The 20,851-nt window shown below is 38.6% G+C and overlaps 1 protein-coding gene across 6 annotated transcripts in view; it reads left to right on the top strand.

Moving 5' to 3' along the window:
• Positions 1–20,851, top strand: part of sema6e (sema domain, transmembrane domain (TM), and cytoplasmic domain, (semaphorin) 6E) — a 124,012-nt gene that overhangs the window by 13,514 nt on the left and 89,647 nt on the right. Inside the window, exon 1 of one of the 6 annotated variants that reach the window (XM_046846364.1) lies at positions 12,680–12,773. The exons of the other annotated variants lie outside the window; for them this stretch is intronic. The gene's annotated coding sequence lies outside the window, so the exon portion shown is untranslated. Of the gene's footprint in view, positions 1–12,679; positions 12,774–20,851 lie in introns of those variants that run through there. 6 annotated transcript variants of the gene reach the window in all.

Genomic DNA, 20,851 nt, shown 5'->3' on the forward strand with positions numbered 1-20,851 from the left:
CAGGAGAGAGATGTTTTTATCGAGGGGCTTGTGGAAAGGTTTGATGAGTTTGAAAATGATGTAAATCATTTGCTATGGCCTTCACATTCACTACATCTCAATGTAAGTGTTCAAAACGTTGTGGCCTAACACATGCCATGTTGTCATTCTGAGTGTAGCACTAATATATTTTGTGCTTTTTAAAAAAATTTTTTTTTTGTTAATTTCACTTATTAATCTCTTAAATTCTAAATTCATAACAATACTCTCCATATTTGGAAAATAATCTTAATGCAAAATTGCTTCCCAGGGTGTCTTCTCAGACACTATTTGCAATTTACCAAACTGCTGTAGAAGCAATACATGTTTAGTATAGTTGCCCATTTCTATGTCTGTTCTCTCCACCATGAGTGTTTTCAGACAGAGAACAAGGAAGTATAAAACAGAATAATAAAACCTGGGTTATGCTGTGAAAGAGAATTGAAGATGAATATAAGAAAGAGGAAGTGAGTGTTTGAGTACATTAGATATTACAGCCTACCTGCTGCATTTCCCCATGGATTTAGCCTTCAAATGTGGACCTCCAATCCCTAGGGACCACAAGCACAAACAGACGTATGCATATGCACCAGCACCACCACCAGACATGGTGATTGGCTAGAGCGCTGATGCAGGTGGCAGGGTCTCTCCAGTGCTTGCTGGGAGCAGATGGCTGGCCAGATGCATGCATGGATTTGACCTTGGTGCCCACAGATGATTGAACAGCACAGTCATCCCTACTTCACACTCTCTTTCTCCACTGCTCCTCATCTGCTCACTTGTGCCTCTATTTGCTTTGACAGCTTATGGTGTGTGTGTGTATATATATATATATATATATATATATATATATATATATATATATATATATATATATATATATATATATATATATATATATATATATATATATATACACACACACACAAAACACATAACACACACATGGTGACGGAGGGTAAAATGAGCAGATGTGCAGATGAGGGACATGGGGTATATCGGTAGGAGAATGCTGAGTATAGAGTTTTTAGGCAGGAGGAAAAAAGGAAAGCCAAAGAGGGAGGTTTATGGATTTGTTGAGGGAAAACATGCAGGTAGTTGGTTTGAAAGAGGTAAATGTGAGGTGGCTGGCACATAGTGTGGAGGGAGGTGGTAGCTCAGTGGTTAAGGCATTGGAATTTGGGTCGAAAGGTCACAAGTTCCAAACCCAACACCGCCAAGCTGCAACTGCTGGGCTCTTGAGCAAGGCTTTTTACCCTCCCCTACTCAGTTGCAAGTCACTCTGGATAAGGGTGTCTGCCGAATGCTGTAGTTGTAAATGTAGATGACAGAGTAGTATGGAAACGGATGATCTGCTGTGGCGACCCCTGACAGGAGCAGCAAAAAGAAGAAGAAGGGAAAAAAAAAAATAATAAAAATAAAGATTATTTATATAAATAAGATTTTCCCCCTTGACCTGGGCAATATGGAGTTATTACAAAGGCTCTCATTTGAGGTGTCATATTCTTCCAATGTTATTTGCATTCGGTTATCTTCATGACTGCACAGCACAGTGCTGGTGGACATCAAAGAAATCATCACATTGACTGGAGTAAGAGGAAAACAGAGAATGGATTATAATTGGGTGAACAGATTCTTGATTTTGATGGACAGAAGCCTTATTAAGTCCGCTGATCTTGGATGTGTGGGTTCAGCCCATTTCCCTCTGTTCACGCCTGTCAAAACTGCCATCCGTCCCAACACTACTATGTGCCAGGCACTAAAAGATTTATTCCTAGTCCTCACGTCACGAGCTTGGAGGAAGAGATAAAGTGTTCTGTACAAGTTGAAGCCTGGCCACCAAGGTCAATATTAATAACGATTGTGTTCTGCTGCAGCTTTTTTTAATTATTATTTTTACATTTTTACATTATACATTTTTCTAAATTTGCGATAGAATTCTTGGAAATGAGCACAAAGAAGCTCTGTTTGACTTAATTTTGTAGAATTAGATTTATATTTACATACTGAAGTTTTTTTAATTATCCTTGAGACATGTATTTAGATGTTTTTTATTTATTTTAATTTTTTTTTATAAAAATGATTTAAATATTTACACAAGACCCAAGGTTCCTTTTCAAAACTAATTTACACAGTTCTATTTTTGTACCACCAATCTATCTGGTCAAGAGCTGCTTTTTACCTAATTAATACAAGTTTTTCAGTCTTTGCAGGGTTGCTGCACAGCCAAAAACATCTGTAATTGGGCTCATTGATTAACTGGAGTTGTTGGTTGTTCTCTCTTTATCAGTGAAAACCAGAAAGCAGGCGGTGATGCAGAGGAAATGGTCACCAGGTCCAACATTAATTTGATCATACTCTATCATACACTAATATATCATGCATTGCGTTAATTGAATGGTGACTCATTCACAACACAGACGTGGCTCTGAGAAGGGTGTTTCACTGGTAGGCTTGTATGAAGTGAAGTAGGTTTTCTAGGATATCTTGTTGGGCCATCTTGTAAGAGTACTGTTTAAACCAGTTTGTGTTTATCTGTTGTAGGTGTGTTTTAACTGCTATAGTTTGTGCTTGTGGGTTTACTCTGTCAAGTTTATTTTCTTTTTCCCATTCTAATTAGAAACTGCAGTCTACAGCTCAATGTACAATTTGTACACTTTGCTTTTATTGAAAATTATATTGAGCTTTGATTTACATGCGACATGCTAGGCTTTGTGCTAGCTTTGTTGGCAGATTATCAAAGACTAAATATGCTAGTAGCATACACTACCATTTTCTTGTTTTGATAATCATCATAGTAGTCACATACACTCATTAGAGGCACCAGGAATCTCTGCTACATCTTTAGCTTAGTTTTTTCATAAAGTCATTATATACAGTGCACACGGAAAGTATTCACAGCGCTTTACTTTTTCCACATTTTGTTGTCGCAGCTTTATTCCAAAATGGATTCTTCTTCTTTTTTCGGCTGCTCCCATTAGGGGTCGCGACAGCGGATCATCAGTCTCCATACCCCCTGTCCTCTACATCTGTCTCTTTCAAACCAACTACCTCCCTGTCTTCCCTCACCACATCCATAAACCTCCTCCTTGGTCTTCCTCTTTTCCTCTTTCCTGGTGGCTCCATCCTCAGAATTCTTCTAAAACAATACCTCATAATGACAACGTGAAAGTTTGTTTGAAATCTTTGCAAATTTATAAAATACATAAATAAATTGAAATGTTGTTTTGTTGCTTTCCATCGCTGAAGAAATCTCTAGCCTTTTAGCAGTCAGTGGACTGTTTGCTAGATATTTCTAGTCTGTTTGTGAAGTTAGCAGTGAACTTGGTGTTTGAAAATCCCGTTAACACTAACATTTCTGTTTTATCAGAGGCATACAAACTAAATCATGTCTCCCTCATGTCAGTGTTATAGTGGGCCTTTTATTTAATATGCCGACACATTGTTTATAGCAACATATGGGCTATAATCATCTTTTTGTACATACAAACTGCAACTTCATGATTATTTTTAAGTAATGGCCAATGTGTGTATATTCAACTTGCTGACCTATGCACTTATTTTTATTTTTTTCAAATTTTACTGTGGTATAAATTATTTTTGTCCCTTCTTAATAACTCCTGTTAACATATGTGTTTTCCCTTATGTACTGCATGTTCAATGTCTTATACTGGACTAAAGACACGCTTGTACTGCAGTGGCAGGCCGATTAGCATCTTAGCGGAGTGAATGTTAAGTAATCTTATTGTTGGGGCTTAACTCGAGTGTTTGTGTGCATACATACTTCGGTTCCTTATTCTAGCATATGATACGTCTCATTCGTAAAGCAAGATTTCAACTGCTAGAGTTTTGAAACTCTCAAGTGCACTGTGGTGATGAGAGTAGTTTGGTAATGTGTAACACTTTTTTCCCCACAGACACCTCTGAGTAGAGTTCCCTTTTGTAATTGAACAGCAAAAGCAGAAACTGGAGTGAGAATTTAAGAACATCTGTTCTCAACAAATTGTTTTCTGAAGAACAAATACTATTGCCGGTTCCCTCTGTGTGTTCTTCCTGACCCTTAGTGGTTTGTTAAGCCACTGGTTCTGAATTAATAGGAAGTGCTTGGTCCCCAATGTGCTAACCAGGACCTCCAATCACTCCACTGACTCCTCTGGGTCTGTGTAATCCTGTGCGTCTGTGCTGGTGCCCCACGAGGATGAGGCTATCTCAAAAGCTCTTCATCACAGCACTTCAAAGTGATGGCTTAAACCAGGAAGAGATGGAGGTAAAGCTTAGCTCCAAATCTGTACCTGAAAGTTCCCATTGTAGTGCAGTAAGACTCTGGGTCTGATAGCCAGGGAGGATGGGAAGTAAAGGTTTGACGTCTAAAGCAGGATTAAACCTCCATAGCCATTTTGCATTTTAATTAAAAATCCTTTCCTACCAAAAGGTATGAAGAAGACTCAAATAAGAAAAGTGTTTGTGAGAGCTGATCTGCAACTGCAACTTCCGAATTAGAGTTTGGTCTGCACCCTCAACCTTGGCACGCATGGTAGCACAAACTTCATCCAAAATGCTCAATGAAAATCTGCTCATTTACAAGTTTATGCAGTATTGCTTGAATCCATGTTGCTGTAAATAACACAAATAAGATGAACACAGAAGACTGCTTGTAAAAAATAAAATGCATTTTCATTGTTTCGTTAACACTTTTTTCACACTGAAATCTTCACAGATTTTAAAGCCATAAATGTCCAAAACTCCAATTGTGAATTCCTCGTGGTCCTTTTGCATGGCTTTGTTTATTGACTATATAGAACAGAAATGAAGTGTAATGACATTTTGAGAAAACACAGTTAATATAAATTTTGTTGCACAATATGTCCTGTATTTTCTGCACTGCGTAAATTATTCAAGGGAGTGGCTGGTTATATAATATATATATAGAGCAAATCACAAAATGGATAAAGATACACTTTTTTTAGAATTAAAAGTTTTAGCAATACTGGAATACAGATCTGATGAATACCTTATGATGAATCTAAAATGTGTGAATTCCAAATATTTATTCAAAGCTGAACTCAAGGATGTAGTCATAAAGTCGGGCATAGAGTGCTTTTGACAAAGCATGGCATGAAAAACAGGCCTGCTCTGTGCTCAGAGTGACAGATATGCTCTCAATCTTGCCTCCCCATTTACTGTCCATGATACGACTAGTCAGTTTCTTCTTCAAGCCATCCTGAGATATTCCCAAAAGATAGGATGGGAAAACAATAACTACACAAGATTGATGGAAAAGCAAAAAAAAAAAAAACTTTGGCAGTGAATTAACTGAGGAGTAACAATTCACCTTAAAAAGACAAATGCACTTCATTAAATAAAAGACAACGTAAGTCACTGTGGTGTTGTCTTTTAAGGCAATTTTAAAAATCATAACCAACGTGTGGTGTAGCATATTGAGGTATGGTTCATTTTTCTTTGTGGGAAACAAATTAAAACGTGATGAGTTGTGTTTGACAGTGTTGTGTCAAAGTAAGGGAAAGGTGGTTCCATAAATTGGAATTAAAATGTATTTATTTATTTAGCTCTCGTGATCATTGAAGCTGTTATTTACAGAATTAATTACACAAACATTGGTTGTTGTGGCCCAGTGATAAAAAACAAATTTTCTCTCTTTCTCTATCTCTCCCCCCTCCCTCCCTTTTTTTTTTCTTTTTACATGGACTGTTTGCTTCATGAAAATCTGGTCTGTTGTAGCTGTGCAGAAAAACGCCAGCTCCCCCTGAAACTGTATAGTAGCGTGACAAAAAAATCCTGCTCTGCATTGCTTTGGGTCTAGTGCCATATGTTTCCAACCACCCATTCATCCTGTGGGTCCAAAACACGCCAGCACGGCCTTTTTCAATAACATCCTGGCAGAAGGAGATGATTGTGGGTTAATAATGGATCCTACTATTTATGTGCATATCCTTGAGGATGACAAACATTTGTTTCGTTGCGAATGATTTGTTATAAATGAGAGAGGGGGAAAAATCCTTCTCTTCTTCCCCTAAACAATGTTGTCTGCATCTCTCTCTCTCTCTCTCTCTCTCTCTCTCCTTCCATGTTCTTTTCCTGACCTCCCTGTAAATTGAAGCTCATTGCATTGCACTTTATTGGTCTATATTCTTGGCTGTATTCAGGCAGCAGGAGAAGACCTTCGATAAAATGACTAGCTCTCTGGCTTTATCTGTTTTAACTTCCCTCCTTTCGAAGCATGTCTGAGCTAAAAAAGGGTGAAGGGGAATTGAAAAAGCCCATCACCAATTAAATTCTCAAAAAACAATTATCCCTAGTAGATGAACAAGTTAAAGGACCTTGGCTGGCTCACTAGATTTTTACAACTTTGGGTAACCTCCTTTTTTTTTTTCCATATTCACTACCAAATAACAATGACCTACTTTCTAATACTTTTTTGCCTTTTTTGTTTTCCTGGTGTGGCTGCCGGTTGTTCTTTATGTAAACCATTTTTGTTCTTTGAAGGTGTTGTGCCTAGAAATGGTATTTCGGCCTGGTCATCACAGATGTGATTGCATAGTCTTAGTTCTTCTCCTTCGTTCTGTGACTCATTAATCTAATTTAGCTAAACAATTTGTAACAGCATTCAAGAGGCCTAACTTGCTCAAAGGACTGATTGGAATAAAGGGATGATGGGTATGAAGGACCCATTACTCCTGATAAGAAGAAAGTCTGCCTCTTATGGGTTTAATGCTACAGCAGTACCCACACAACCTGCCAATTAACGTAAGTGGCCCCTCAGGGCAATGGATTAGTCCTCTACCCTCTCAGTGAGAAAAGTGAGCACTCGTCAAGAAAGGGCAGAGCTATTAAACTGCATGGTCCTGATTGCCACTGCTTGATGCCACATTGTCCATACCTAATCTGCACACCAACAGGACATTGGCAAAGTGCTGTGATGTAAAATGATTGGTATTTTCCAGTCCCAATCTAGCACAATTTGTTTGTTTGTTTTTAGGCCCCACGTTCCACAAATTACGTCGTATTTCATTTGCTATTGCATTTTGCTTCATCACTCTTAGTTGGAGCCATTTGTTTGTGTGATTTAATCAAACTAGAAAAATGTTCCTGAATAGTAACTGATTCGGAACTGCTTTCTCTTGGAGGGCCGACGTTTTAAATGTAGAAAAACTGGCCAGATTAATCACACTGACAAACCTGGCAGAGTCCTGTCACGAACTCAGCCTGCACACTCATGTTATTTCATGCTTATATGATGCAAAACCTGTCTGCATTGCTCAAGCCAGTTATGCTATCTATATATTATTGAAATGTAGCTTTGCTGTCTGACCGTATCATTAATGGCATGCTTTAGCTTTGTCTCTATTTTTAAACTCTTTTTATTAAATTTATTTTTTTTTTTTACTTTGACCCTAATGACTATTCGTATTTATTAATGCACGTTCATAGTGTACATCTAATAAAATTCTGTGCAATGTTTTATATATAATTTTTGCTGACCCGTTTCCCTGATTTTAAGATTTTAGTCAGTGAGCCAGGATATTATCTCTTAACGCTGTGCCTAGGGCTTTTTTTGCAGCAGTCACATATTTGTTTGATTGTGATGATTTGCATCAAAGTCTTGCAGGTCTGCAGAAACAGCAGCACTGGATTAATTGTTTTTTTTAGTTGCAATCAAAAGCAATGTATTTAGTTCATTTTTCTCATCCCCTGAGCAGCTAACGCTCGGATGTTTGCAGAAAATTAGCCGCTTCAGGGCTTTGGAACAAATATCTTCGAGTGGGTGTGTATGTGTGCGTGCACCACTAAGGACACATAGAACACCTGAAGCGTTATGACCCGCACTACCCCTCGTACTTGTACACTTGAGCAGATTGATTTTGGCTGATTGCTGAACAATATTTCTGCTGCAGCAGCTGTTCACAAATTAACCCGGTCTATGCAATCAGAGGTTGAACAATGCTCACTCTTATGACCTGCGCCTCCACAGTGATGAATGACCTTACAATGGAGTGTGACACGGTCTGATACTGCTTTTAAATCTCCAGCTGCAGAGACCTCCACTTGATAGCATTGAGAGATTGGTGTAGGTGTTTGTTGGTGAGTGAAGGCAGAGGTGGACAAATCACTAACCCAGGTGTCTGACACAAGCAGATTTCGTGTCTGGGATGTTAGAGTTTTTTTTTTTATGTAGTTGCCTGCTGAACAAGCACGTTCAACAACCAAAGAAAGACATTTCCTACTGACTTCCAAAAAATAAATAATAAAAATAATGATAAATAGCTAGATGAACAATATCTTTTATTTGCAAGCACAGAACACAGCCATGATATCTGAAGACAATTTTGCAATACGACCCTTTAAAAAAAAAAACTTTATAAATGTATGATACTGTAAAGTCCTTGGCTCATCTTTCACATGATAATGGTGGGAATGGTAAATAACAGTTAGAGAGGAAAAAAGGTAGAAAATGTTATAGATTATTTATCATTAAATAATAAAAGTAAACGCAAGAAAGAAAAGAAAGGAAACTCGAAGATGCATTGAAAAGAAAAAGTAGTGTGATACCAGTTTCTCAATAAGAAAAAGATAAAGAAAATAAATAAACTCTACCTTTTTCAATCAAAATGCCTCTTCACATTAAATAATTTAACATTAAAAAAGAATTTGGAGTCATCTGCCTTCAAAACCTTTTTGATTGAAAACATTTGTTTATAAAATACATTGCACTGCCAATGATTTCACTGGTATTGTTCATTTCGGCACAGAACCCATAGATTAAATGTTGAGTTTTTGTTAAACATGGTATGCTGCAAGATCCTATAATAATACATGTACAGTAACTATCTATAAACTCCTTCATAATTTATCATATTATGTTAGCTAATACTTATTAGTCCAGTCAGTTAGGTTTCCAGGCAACCAAAATACAGACCTGGGCAAGCATAATGAAGCTTTTACCATGCCCAGTGGGCTAACTAATGAATTTATTATTTGATGAGTCATCTGCAGGTTGTCTTTCTGTCTGCATATTTTTCATGTTCACTTTCTCAGCAAATGTTTTGTACATGTAGAAGGAGCTGAGAAGTCACGAACCTCAAAATACACACGTGTGATGGAGTGGGGGAATGAAAGTGCTTAAAAAGACTGTACTTTTTCTGTATTAAAGAGCAATACCAAATAAGGGAGAGAAAAGAAAATGTTTATTGCTGAAATTGCACACAAGAATATCTGAAAACTAAACCCATGCAGTAGCACATTTAACATCCACATTACATTCAAATACAAATACGGTGAGTTTTAAAAAGCGGTTCTCTGCAGGGCCCGTGTAGAGTAGGTTATAGAGAAAATATTTGTTTAGTGAAACTCATTGTTTTTTTCACTCATGTATTTATTTATTAAATCTCACACAGTATCGTGATGTGGTTTTATTGTCTCCAGGAAAGCGGCTTGAAATCTTTCCACGAAATCTGTGTTATCTTTAAAATCATGCGCCACAACCTGCTCTACACGGCCACTGTGGAGTGAATTTTTAATGCACTGTATATAAATAAAAAACTACTTCAAATTACGCAAACGGTAACCGCACTGTGCGTTGGAAACTTTGTCTGATAGCACGATAGACCAAACAACTTATAGCGAATAGTTTTTATGGAGTTTTATATTAAAATAATTAAACATATTAATAAAAATATACTTATTAATTATAAAATGAAGTAATATGTTAATACAGTACTGTATACATAAAATGGCATTTTTGGGATGGCGTCTGTTTTAATCACAGTTTTTTGTTTATCGCAGGCGGTTTTGGAACGTAACTTCCACGATAAACAAAGGATTACTGTATAATGTGAGGTCCAGTTACCATCATGACACTTAAACAGTTAGTAGTAATGGTTACTTTTTTAGTTTAAGTAAAAAAGGACAAGTTAGAGCCTTTACTTTACTTGAGTGAAACATTTTAGTCAGTAATTTTAAAACATGAGTATCTGTACTTCTACTTAAGTGAAGGATTTGTGCACTTTTGCAATATCTGCTCCTCATCCCATTGATGCCCCCAAAACTAAATTGCTTTCTCATATATAACAGGAGGCAATTTTGAGTGTCTAAGAACTCTCTTGCCTGTATGACCTTCTGCTTAACTGTACCTGTGCTCCATAACCATAATAAACCAGACTGTCCATTTTCCCTGTTGTCATGGTGTGACTTTTTCCCACTTTTTCAAAACTTAATGTTTTTGGAAAAAAAAACATTTTATACTGCCACCATTAGAACAACTCACAACTCAGGACCACCATCTGTGTTACCATGGTGATTGTAGGTTCTATTCTTCCGAAATGGAATGCTCCAATTCTGTTGCTCTCTAATTGGCCTGTGATATTGTTGGATGGAGCAGCTTCAGATGGAGCATTTATCGTCGTAGACAACTTCAATCTCCAGACTTTAAGAGGTGAAGTATAAGAAAAGATCACGTTAAGGGCCAGAATGCACCCCACTGTCCTTCAGAGGTGCACTGCTGTAATCTGCGAATGGAGTGTGAAAGTTCACTCTCAAACCACTTCCAAAAGTGGTATATTTTACCCATATCGGGATTTGCGGTGTTGTAGATATGGAAGATTTATTTCTTTGCTTGAAAGCTGCAGGATATATCATGAAATTTTGCACTTTCTGGCTGAAATATCTGGTACTTGGAGAAGTTAGTATATTAATGTTGGTTATGCTGCGTCATTGTAGATTAATTTCATGGATGCTAGTTTTGTTCAGTAGTCTTTCTGTGATCATTCAATGCTGTCTCCCAAATCTTATAACACTCACTAAGCCTAAATAGTAATGGGACCAATGATATAGTCACTAGTTATGATAACAGTGTGCAGTCTCAAATGTATATCTAAGCATAATTGCTTCATATCACTTGTTAAGTATTGGAGCAGGTTAATAAGAATAAAATGCCCGTGACAAAGTTCTGAAGAACCATGTGAATCCTTCAGGTTTCTTAGTAGTACTGTACTGTTTACATGCCGTTTTTGCACATTGTATCTGAATTGCTGCTATTGCTCCTTGCACAACATTTTGTTGAAATTTTTTGTTACTGTTCACTTTGTCTCTTTACAACAGGTTTACTGGCGAAGCTGTTTTATGTTTTGTGTATTTGTCTTGCACTGTGTTCTCTTTGCACTATTTGCACCAGGTTGCACACGATGCACTTTATGTGACGTGAACACTTACTAGTCCTTAGCCCTGTGTTTTCTGTTGTCTCTGATTGTTGTTGTTGTTGTATGTAGCACCAGGGTTCAGGAGGAACGTTGTTTCATTTCACTGTGTACTGCGTCAGCTATATATGGTTAAAATGACAATAAAAGCTTCTTGACTTTTGACTAGTAGTAGTTAGTGGACACATGATTGGCTAGCTGTTTATTTTTGTGTGCTGTTGCATCTTGTGCATGCACCTGATACATGCATGCATGCACCTTATAGCCACTTCCTTTCTGTTCTTCATATATACTATCTGTTTTGTATTTAGTGCTCTAGACTGTCAAAGGAATTAAATATGAGCCACGCTAGATAGGACACAGTAATAAATATATGCATAGAGACTAGTAGTCATGTCTATTTACCACCTGAAAAAGGTCTACATATATACTCCTCAGCATTTGCCATTACTCAATAGCTCGCATAAGTAACATTTGCTCTTCTCAGTCAGCCCTTTTAATTGAGTCCTTTAGTCTCCATGGATGACTGGGTTTTCTCTTCTTATCCTTCTAAACTATGGATTTCACTTTTTTCAGGTTAGCTTTTACTTGAGTGACAATTAAAAAAAAAAATCCAGAATGTAATATTGATACAATCGATACGATTTTCTTTCTTCTTCCATGTTTATTTTGGTTGCTCTCACTTTCTCTTCCTCCCTTCATTGTCTGAAAGTTTCTTTCATGCCTAAGGTTTAAGGTGTGAGGATGTTTTGAAGTTTCTGAGCTGACATCTGAGTAAACATTTTCCTCCAATTCTCCAGGCATTGTTAGGGTAACTCGCAGAAATAGGAGCATATTGTAGAGTAGAGGATTTTATTTTTGCTTTATAATTTTTCAACCTTTGTACCAATAATATTTATTTTTTTCTTTTCATATTCCACACAAAAGAAACCCTTTAGCTTTAAGTGCCATTAACAGCCAGGTGCATTTGTACATCATGCCTGTGTATTATAGAGTGTATTATGACTTTATTAGTTAAAAGTAGTAAAGTGAAACTGGGAATACCTGCTATGCAATCCATTTAACAGCATAATGGACTACAGGGTTCCAACGCAAATTGCATTCAAGAGGAAAATGGCATGCCAAGCTGCAAAGATTTCATGCTGCTCGCCCAAGACCTTTCTTTATTAGGGGAAATGTAATGTGTCTGGTTGTTCTCCCATGCTGGTGTACGTTGATATTGGCACAGATTGAAGGATCATCCACCACTAACCTACTCTTACATAGCCTCAGGCTCCTGCTGCAGGCCACGTGTTGGCCGCAATCCCGAAGCACCATGTGAACACGTGCTCGAACCTCCTTGTCCTTGGGCCTTGTGTGACAATGAGAAAAGAGGAGGAGGAAATGAAGGAATCAATGGTGTCGATTTAGCAGCTGGGGAGCACAGCTCACACCTTTATGAGAGCCGGAAAGAAAGAGGGCCCTCCTGCTAGCAGAGCAGAGGTGGTGAATGTTGGTGACTGTAGCACATTTTGGAAAATACAGCCAGCTACAGCCAGCATTGAGGTGAGGAACTTTTGCATCGACATATCAGAGTGAGACAGGTTTAAATGTGTACACGGCCAGATGCAAATTTCTTTTTATTGTATCTCAAATGTCTAGTTTGCATAATGCAACAGAGAGTTGAATTAAACATGGAGGCAAGGCGTAAAGTCTGAACTTTGCAGCATAGCATTTCGGTGGTTGTTTAACGGCGGGGTTTTATAACGTGCTAAAGACAGCGCAGTAACAGAGCTGGGACTCACATTTATGACTTCCTCAGATGGTGGTTATAGCTACTGATGTTTTATATTTTTGTAATATTTACTTTCTTTACACACGTGTTCTTGCACATGCATGCCCACGCATGTTTTATTTCTCCAGAGAAATATGAACAAAATTCAAAGGAAGTATATTTGTTTTGTATCAAAGCCTATCATTGAGTCAAGTTTACTAGGTTCATTCTCTCGCTCTCTCTCTCTCTCTCTCTCTCTCTCTCTGTCACACACATAGATTGTTCCACCCTGTTCCAGTCCTCTCTTTCAAATGGTAATGCTGACTGCTAGAGCATATTGGAGTGTTCAGTCCCTGACATCAATACATAGCTTGAAACCTCTTTTCAGCTTGAGGAGATGTTGGGAATATGCTCTTTTGTAAAGATTTCTAAATGGCAAGATCGTTGTTTCTATCCCACACCTATATTTCTCACTGTATAATCTTTTTAAGTTTCTAATCCAGACAGTGTTTGTTGCGTTTCCATAGTCAGGGTATCTTTCAGATCTTAGAAAACTTGTAACAATAAGCTAAGCATGCAACTGTATGCTTGCCTTTTGCCCCCAGGGCTCCCCGAAAACACATAAATAATGGGTCATATTCAGTATACTTTCTTTCAGCATGTTTTCTGCTCTTGACATGATAGACTTTGCTGCACAGATATGAGCAGATTGCCTGCATTCTGAACGCTTTTGCCTTGACTCCTCCAGAGTCACCTTTGAGACCTTGTAGGGGCGGAAGAGAAGCACTTGTTGAATATTTGATGTACAGGGTTAAATTATGTGACCAACCCTTGAACATTTCACTTCTTCATGGAGAGGGTCTATGGGGATCACACTAAACTGACTAAATGCTAGCGGCATGATTTCGCCACATATGTTCAGAAAAGCGCCCCTCTCTTGCTGATTTGCTGGCCGCCTGCAGGTTCAAGGTCTGATGGATTTCAGTGCAGGGAAAGGACTCCCCCATGGCTACATTGCTCTGATCAAAACCCTGTGTCTGCCTCACTACGTCTATCCAGCTCCCCTCTCTATATTCAGCACTCATTATAGAGGCATAAATAAGTAATTCAGGATCAATGAGGAGGGGCTTGAAGCAGTGGGGGCACTGGGAACTCTCTATGGAGCCCCATTTCAATATAGAGCTATGTGATTTTTCTTTTTTTCCCCCACTCTCTCTCTTTGTGTCTGACTGCTCTCAGTTCTCCCAAATGAATCTCTCATGATGTAAATTGCTCATAATTTATGGATGGGTCATGATGGAATTGACAGAAAGCTTTTATTTTTTTATTTCTCCTTCCATGTTCGGATGGCTGCCTCTAGAGATAAATATGGTTCTGAATAAATGTGTCGTGCTGTGAGTGTGTGTGTGTGTGTGTGTGTGTGTGTGTGTGTGTGAGTGAATGTGAGCATGGCAGACCCAGTTCCCTCACACATGTTGTTCTTATCTTGGCCATCAGCACTTCCCCAGGGCTGCCACTGCTTCCTTTCCCCTTCTTCACCTTGGCATCTGTCTCCTCCAGGCCTCAGAAGTCTCTAATTGACTTTTCAGCTGTGTGAGGCATAATTGAGTTTTAATCACCGTTTTACATTCTGTTTTGATATTCAAATCAGCCATGTCATCTGAGAGACGAGCCAGCCGCTCATTCACTTTCTCCAATGGCTGCTGCACCCATGTGCCACGTTTGATTAGGCCTTTCACGTTAAGGCCTGATCCCTAGTCAGCTAGAGACACATACAGTATTCACCACCAAGGTCTCTGAGACAAAGCGCCACTAATGGCATCCTATACTTATTCACAGTAAATACTAATTACTACCCATCAACGCCAAAATCTGCTCTATCCGATAAAAGGCTGTTAAGGTGGCTAGGTGTTTTATTTTTGCACATTCCATAAAAAAAAGGTTACATTAGAAGGCTACATGTTGAAAACATGAGTAATCCGTACTTCTGTAGCGTGACTAAGTAAATGTATATATTGTTTAATTTTGAATGGTCATCTGTATCATAAGAGGACAGTTGGGAGAGAAGCGTCTGCCATTCTTTACTTCACTTTGAAACTTCACAAGGTCGGCTCACTCTGTTTTCTGGTCAGAAAACAGATCTTGTACTCCACTCTCAATCTCAGGGAGATTAAGCTAGTTTAGAGCAAGCATCGACCAGACCCGAGCGCAGTGCTCATTACTAGACTTCTGTTCAACACACGAAAACCAATTAAGTCCCAGTCAAAGACTCTGGTCATGATTACTAAAGCATATGGTGTGTGAGCAGAGGTGGTGTTGGTGCAGCAGATAATGTGATTTGTATTAGCCATGTTGTGCCCTGTGGAATTAGTATTAACTGTGGTAGCTTCCGTCAGTCAGTACAGCCATGACTTTTTCAGTATTTGAAATGTGTTAAAATGTATATGCCAACCTTTGCAGTTCTGTTTGTTCTGTGATGGCAATAGAAAAATACATCCATGCTAGTATGGGAATACAAAAGTAATCTAGTCTAAATATTTCCTGGGGTTATTCCTTAGGTTAAAATCCCAGAGGTCCATTGTAATTCAGGGGTGGTGTTTGCTGAATGTGCAGCACAGAAATGTACTTGGATGTGTTTTGAGATTTCTATGGAGACTTGCAAAGACAAGTATGTGCGTGCAGAGCTCTCAAAATGAACTCTCCCACTAGGACAAAATGCAAACCAATACCTGGATTGTAAACTTTTCAGTCTGGACAGGTTCTCTCTCTCTCTCTCTCTCTCACACTCTCTCACTCTCTCACCACACACACTTTTTCATACAAGAAATGCATATACTCTTTTTCTACTTTACACCTGCTCATTCATGCCATTATCCAATCGTGTGCTTTAGCAACACACATACAAGCCAAGAGCTTCAGCTAATGTTGATGTCAAACATTAGCATATCATAAATTTTGGATGTGACATGATTGTTGCTAGATTGGCTGGTTTGCATTTTTGAAGAAAGTGGTAGGTCAGTGGTTCTTCTGTGTGCAAGCTGTCACTTCTGGGCCCAGTTGTATGAATGAAACGTCAAATGTAAATTATTACTTTCAGAATTTCAAGTACGTTTAGAGTTTACAAAGAATGGTGCTGACTGATGATGGTCTCTGTTTTTGGATTGATGTCTCTACTGATCCTGTACTATTTAGTTTACTGCTAGGTTTTACATTCTAAAACAATCAATTAACTTTCTAGCACATACCCTGCTTTAAAGAGGAACAGTTTATTATGATATTTTAGGATAGCAAAACAATTAAAAAAATATATATATATATTCTGTATTGTTTGCTATAGAGTCGTAATATGCTGAGTAAATCTAGCTTTTGGACGCAAGTTGTAGTCCAACTTTGTTCTCAGTTGGCATGACACACTCCATGGTAGCAGGTTTATGCCCATTTTTTTGTGCATTAATGATCTTGTGTTTCTTGGTGTCTTTGCCCTTTTAGGAGGAATGATAACGAGGCCTGCCATTTGAAAGGCCAAAGTGTGTATCCATTTTTCTCCTGGCAGCCTGCTCCTGTTATGCATGCTTTTTTTGTCGTTCAGCTGCACCTCCCTCTATAATGCACGTCTATATCGCTGCAGTTTCCGCCTGCATTTTGTGAACGTGTACCTTTTTAAACAACAGCAATACAGAGTCTAAAAAGGGCAACAATTCCTTTCAGTCTTTCTTGTACCCATCTTTTTTCTTTTTTCTCCGCGCACCAGTTTCCGCTCAATTGCCCAGATTGTAATCTTATTCTCCAGAAAAGGCCGGCCTGAAAATGAAGCCATACATCATAGACAGCCGAGTGAGTGAGAGAAAGAGACAGATTTAGGATGAGAGAGAGAGTGCACGTTGAGAAGGAAGAAGAGCAAGCGGTGGAAGATAGAGAGCAAAGGAAGAAGCCGATCAAGCACCAGACAGATGGGAACGGTAAATAAGTGCTCATATCCAGAAATGGCTTGCTTTCCTTTTGGCCTCTCTACCCACCCAACCCACAGTTTCTTGTTAGAGGGAAAGCAGCATTGAGCGAGCGAGAGAAAGAGAGAATGTTCCCTTATTGCTTTCTGGGCATCATTAACATTCTGATTCTGCTGTGCACTCCTCCCGGCATGCTTCTCCAAAGCCTTATTCAGCCTCTCTCTTTCTCTCTCTCTCTCATTTTTTTTTTTTCTCCACCTCCCTGTCTGTCTCTGCTTCTCCATTTTGGCAGCTTTAGAAGGTTTGGAGGAAGCAGAAAGAGAGCTTTGGAAGTGAGAGCTCCTTAGGGTCTTTGTGCCCTGCATGTGCCTGTCTTGGCCCTCACACGTGCCCCTCTGTGCCATCACCACACATGGAAAGCGCCCGTTTAGCTGTATCCATGGAGACGGAGCCATGACCAGTGAAGAGTTGATTTAAGCCCCCGAGGAGCTCTTGCTCTGAGGGAAGGGAGTGAAGGGATGGAAAGAGGGAGGGAACTAGTGGTGAGCAGGTTTTATATAGCACTTTAGTCAATACACAACTCTCGAGGAGCAGACTGAGACCATTTTGAAAGCCCTCAAAGGCTTGTCATCTGTTGGCAATATTGACCAAACCTTCTGAAGTGAATAAAACTTCGGCAGCCCTCTGTGTGTCATATGAACCATTGAGGTTAAGTATTTGGTAAACACATAACTCTGGATCAGCGTTATGAATATGTAATCAAAAACACATTGTTCCAGAGAGAACTTAGTCATTCCTTCTGAGCCGCAGGTCGCTAACATAAAATGCTTTGGTAAAAAAAAAAAAGTATATTATTTTGTGAAAATTGTTAGGATTGATATTTGTGCTAAAGGCAGGTCTAAAATGGCACAAGGGTTTATTGCTTTGCGCCCAGTTCACCTCTATCCAGCATGCCAAATGCCCCCTTGAAGAGCCTTATGAGGATGCAGAGTGCAGGCTGTGATCTGGCCTAAATCTGCACCACATGCTTTTCCTCCTGCCACAGCCTCAATGTTAGCCTACCTTTGGGAAGTGCTTAAGGCTAACAAGGGTTGTATGGGTAATGGCTTCAGCAACATTTAAAAGGCACAATCTGTTAGAAGCTTTGCCTATGTGGCCACTTCCTTCAAAACTCTGAAAGCGTATAGACACTGAATTGAACTGAACCCTGAATTAACCATGAATCTCATATACACAATCCAAGATGATTGCAGTCTGTGTATTTTCCATTGCATATTACTCATAGCTGCATGTAAGCTTTTCTTTGCAAACAGCTCATCTAGGACTAAAATAGCTGCTGAGGAAAAAGAAAACATTGTTGACCATCATATCTTTATTTAATCGCAAAAGAAAACATCTTTGCAAGAAGAAGAAAAATTGCCAGGAAGTGAAGTACTAGCTTGACTGGAGAGTATATAAGTCTAGGATTATGGTAGAGTAATTGATGCACATTGAAAAGGCAGATTTCAACCCAAAGTTTCAGTTCCACAAGACGCATAGTGGAAAAGAAACCTGCCAGAAACATGAGACAACGAGAGAACTTTGGTGGATTTTTTCAGCACTGGAGAGACGGGAGTTTCAAAGGGCTTGAAACTGATATGGAGTTTTGCTCCTGTTTGACAGGCAGTTTTTTTTTCTTGGTAGATTTTTATATAATTTTTTTTCTGAACCTGTATCCTCCCAAAATGTAATGTGGAAATTACTTAAACATTTACTTAACATTTGATGTGCACATGATGACTGAGTCTGTAGCTATGCTATGCATGTAGCTTGTTAGCTGCCTGTGTAAAAAAACAAACAAAAAATTATAATAAATCAATTATGACCCGTTTAATATATATTTTTTTTTTTTTGTTTTTTTTTGCAACCTTTAGGATCACTTGCTTTGAGATACAATAGCTAATAAAAACACATAGTTATAGAATTTCAAGCCATTTACTGTTGGCAATGCCAAGGTCTGCAGTGAATCAGAGGCGGGTCTGCTAATCCTCTGCCACCTTGTCTCACTCTCGCATTGTGTTTGTATCTGTAAAGAGTGATGGAGGATGTGGGTTTGCCACGACTTGTTCTGTGGTTAAATCTGGAGTAAGCTAACGAACCACTACAATAGCATTATTATGATCGATTAATCATGAAATTATGAACAATAATGGTGTTTATCTCAACAGATCAGAATGTTTTTTGAAAGAACGTGGCTTATAGCAATGTTTCTGGAGTTTAAACAATTTTATCCATTAATTATTGATCGACATCCATGGCCTAAATTAGAAGTATGGAGAAGAGATCTGCTCATTTTGTGGTGTCCTTGTTGCTGGGAAAGCAGAATTGTAGAAGTGATATAAGGGTGTAGGAGTGTGCCAACTGAACAATAGCTCTGGAAAATGAATCTGACTGAGAGAGAGAAGGCTTTGGCTCCAGTGAAAGATGGGTATCACAGCGTGTGTGAGCTGAAACTAGGACAGCTCTCAGAAGGACAGGAGTGGGACTCAAGGGCAGGGGCAAACGCACACAGGTATGATGAAGACCCCTTGATTTTAATCCCATCACACACGTGCACACAGACATCGTCTATACAGCATGAAGGAAAGCTGTTCATTGAAGTGCCCTTGGCTCAAGACAAGTTTGATTTGGTCTTTTTTTTTCTCTTCTTCTTAAGATTTAGAGAGAGAGGGGGAAAAAAAACATGACTGCATCCACCTTCTTTGTCCTATTTTTGTTTGTGCCATTATTCTAACATTTACCGCATGCAAACATTCAATCCTCATCGATCCTTGTGTCGAACGGTTCTCTTGAATAGAGCTCTACTTTTTCTCTGACAGTCTGTACTGTTTGAAGCCATCAGCTAAGGCAGAAGGCCTCCCCAGGGGGCTGATCAGCCAGAAAGAGCCGAGACGTTCATTAGACAAATCCATCCATCCTTTCCTCTCCTCCTCCACCTGTTCTTTTTCAGCAGCACTAAGGTTAATTAGCACATTGGATTAGGCAGGTGCCTTCTCTGTAGCCCTCCTCCTGCATCCTCTGCAAACCGACTTGGCTCAAATCATCTCTGCAGTGATCTTCACACTGCTGGTAAAGGATATATGTATTACTACATTCTACATATCACTATATAACTATACATGTTGAGAAACGCTACCTGCTAATGTTTAAATACCTTATAAAATAAAGCAGAGAGGAAAAATGGAATAATCACCAATTAAGTAAGGATTTAAATACATGTTCTAGGTTAATAATGAATTTTCAGGGTGTAACAGTAACTCAGCGTTGTCAGGCTCCATTACACCATCCTATTGTGGCTTGTTTTCTAATAACAACACACCCAGGCTGTTTAAATCATTTTTATTTTTTTTATTCCTTCTTGAATACATTGAAGTTTTTCATATAGGTACTAGTATTTACAAGATAAAATTATTCCTGTTGGGCCTGCAGTTAGAGCAGCTATAAACAGTCAAAAGTCCTTTTTGACTATTTCTAAAAGACAAAAAAGGCATATCAATTTACAGAGGACCTGAACAATTTACAGGAAAATAGCTTTGATTGAAGACTTGACTTTGGAGGACAATTTGCATAATACTCATTAAAAATATCCTTACAGAACACTTCACCATCTCAACAATTTTCCAGCTTTCCTGTTTAAATAATGGCGCCCTGTAAGAGCTGTAAATCTTCCAGCAACTTCCAAACAGATTTGAAAAAATGTGAACATCTACATATATATTTTATATAGGATTTTATATTTATATAGGATTTTATATAAAGATTATTCGCCATATAATCTTTGCATGTACAGCCTTAGAATTCTGCACAAAAATACCACTCTGGGCAAAAAAATAAACATGTTAAGCTTGTGGATGATTTTTATTTTTTTTTTTCCTCCCCGCTGT

This window comes from Silurus meridionalis, chromosome 4, assembly GCF_014805685.1.
Source record: "Silurus meridionalis isolate SWU-2019-XX chromosome 4, ASM1480568v1, whole genome shotgun sequence".
Classification (NCBI taxonomy): domain Eukaryota; kingdom Metazoa; phylum Chordata; class Actinopteri; order Siluriformes; family Siluridae; genus Silurus; species Silurus meridionalis.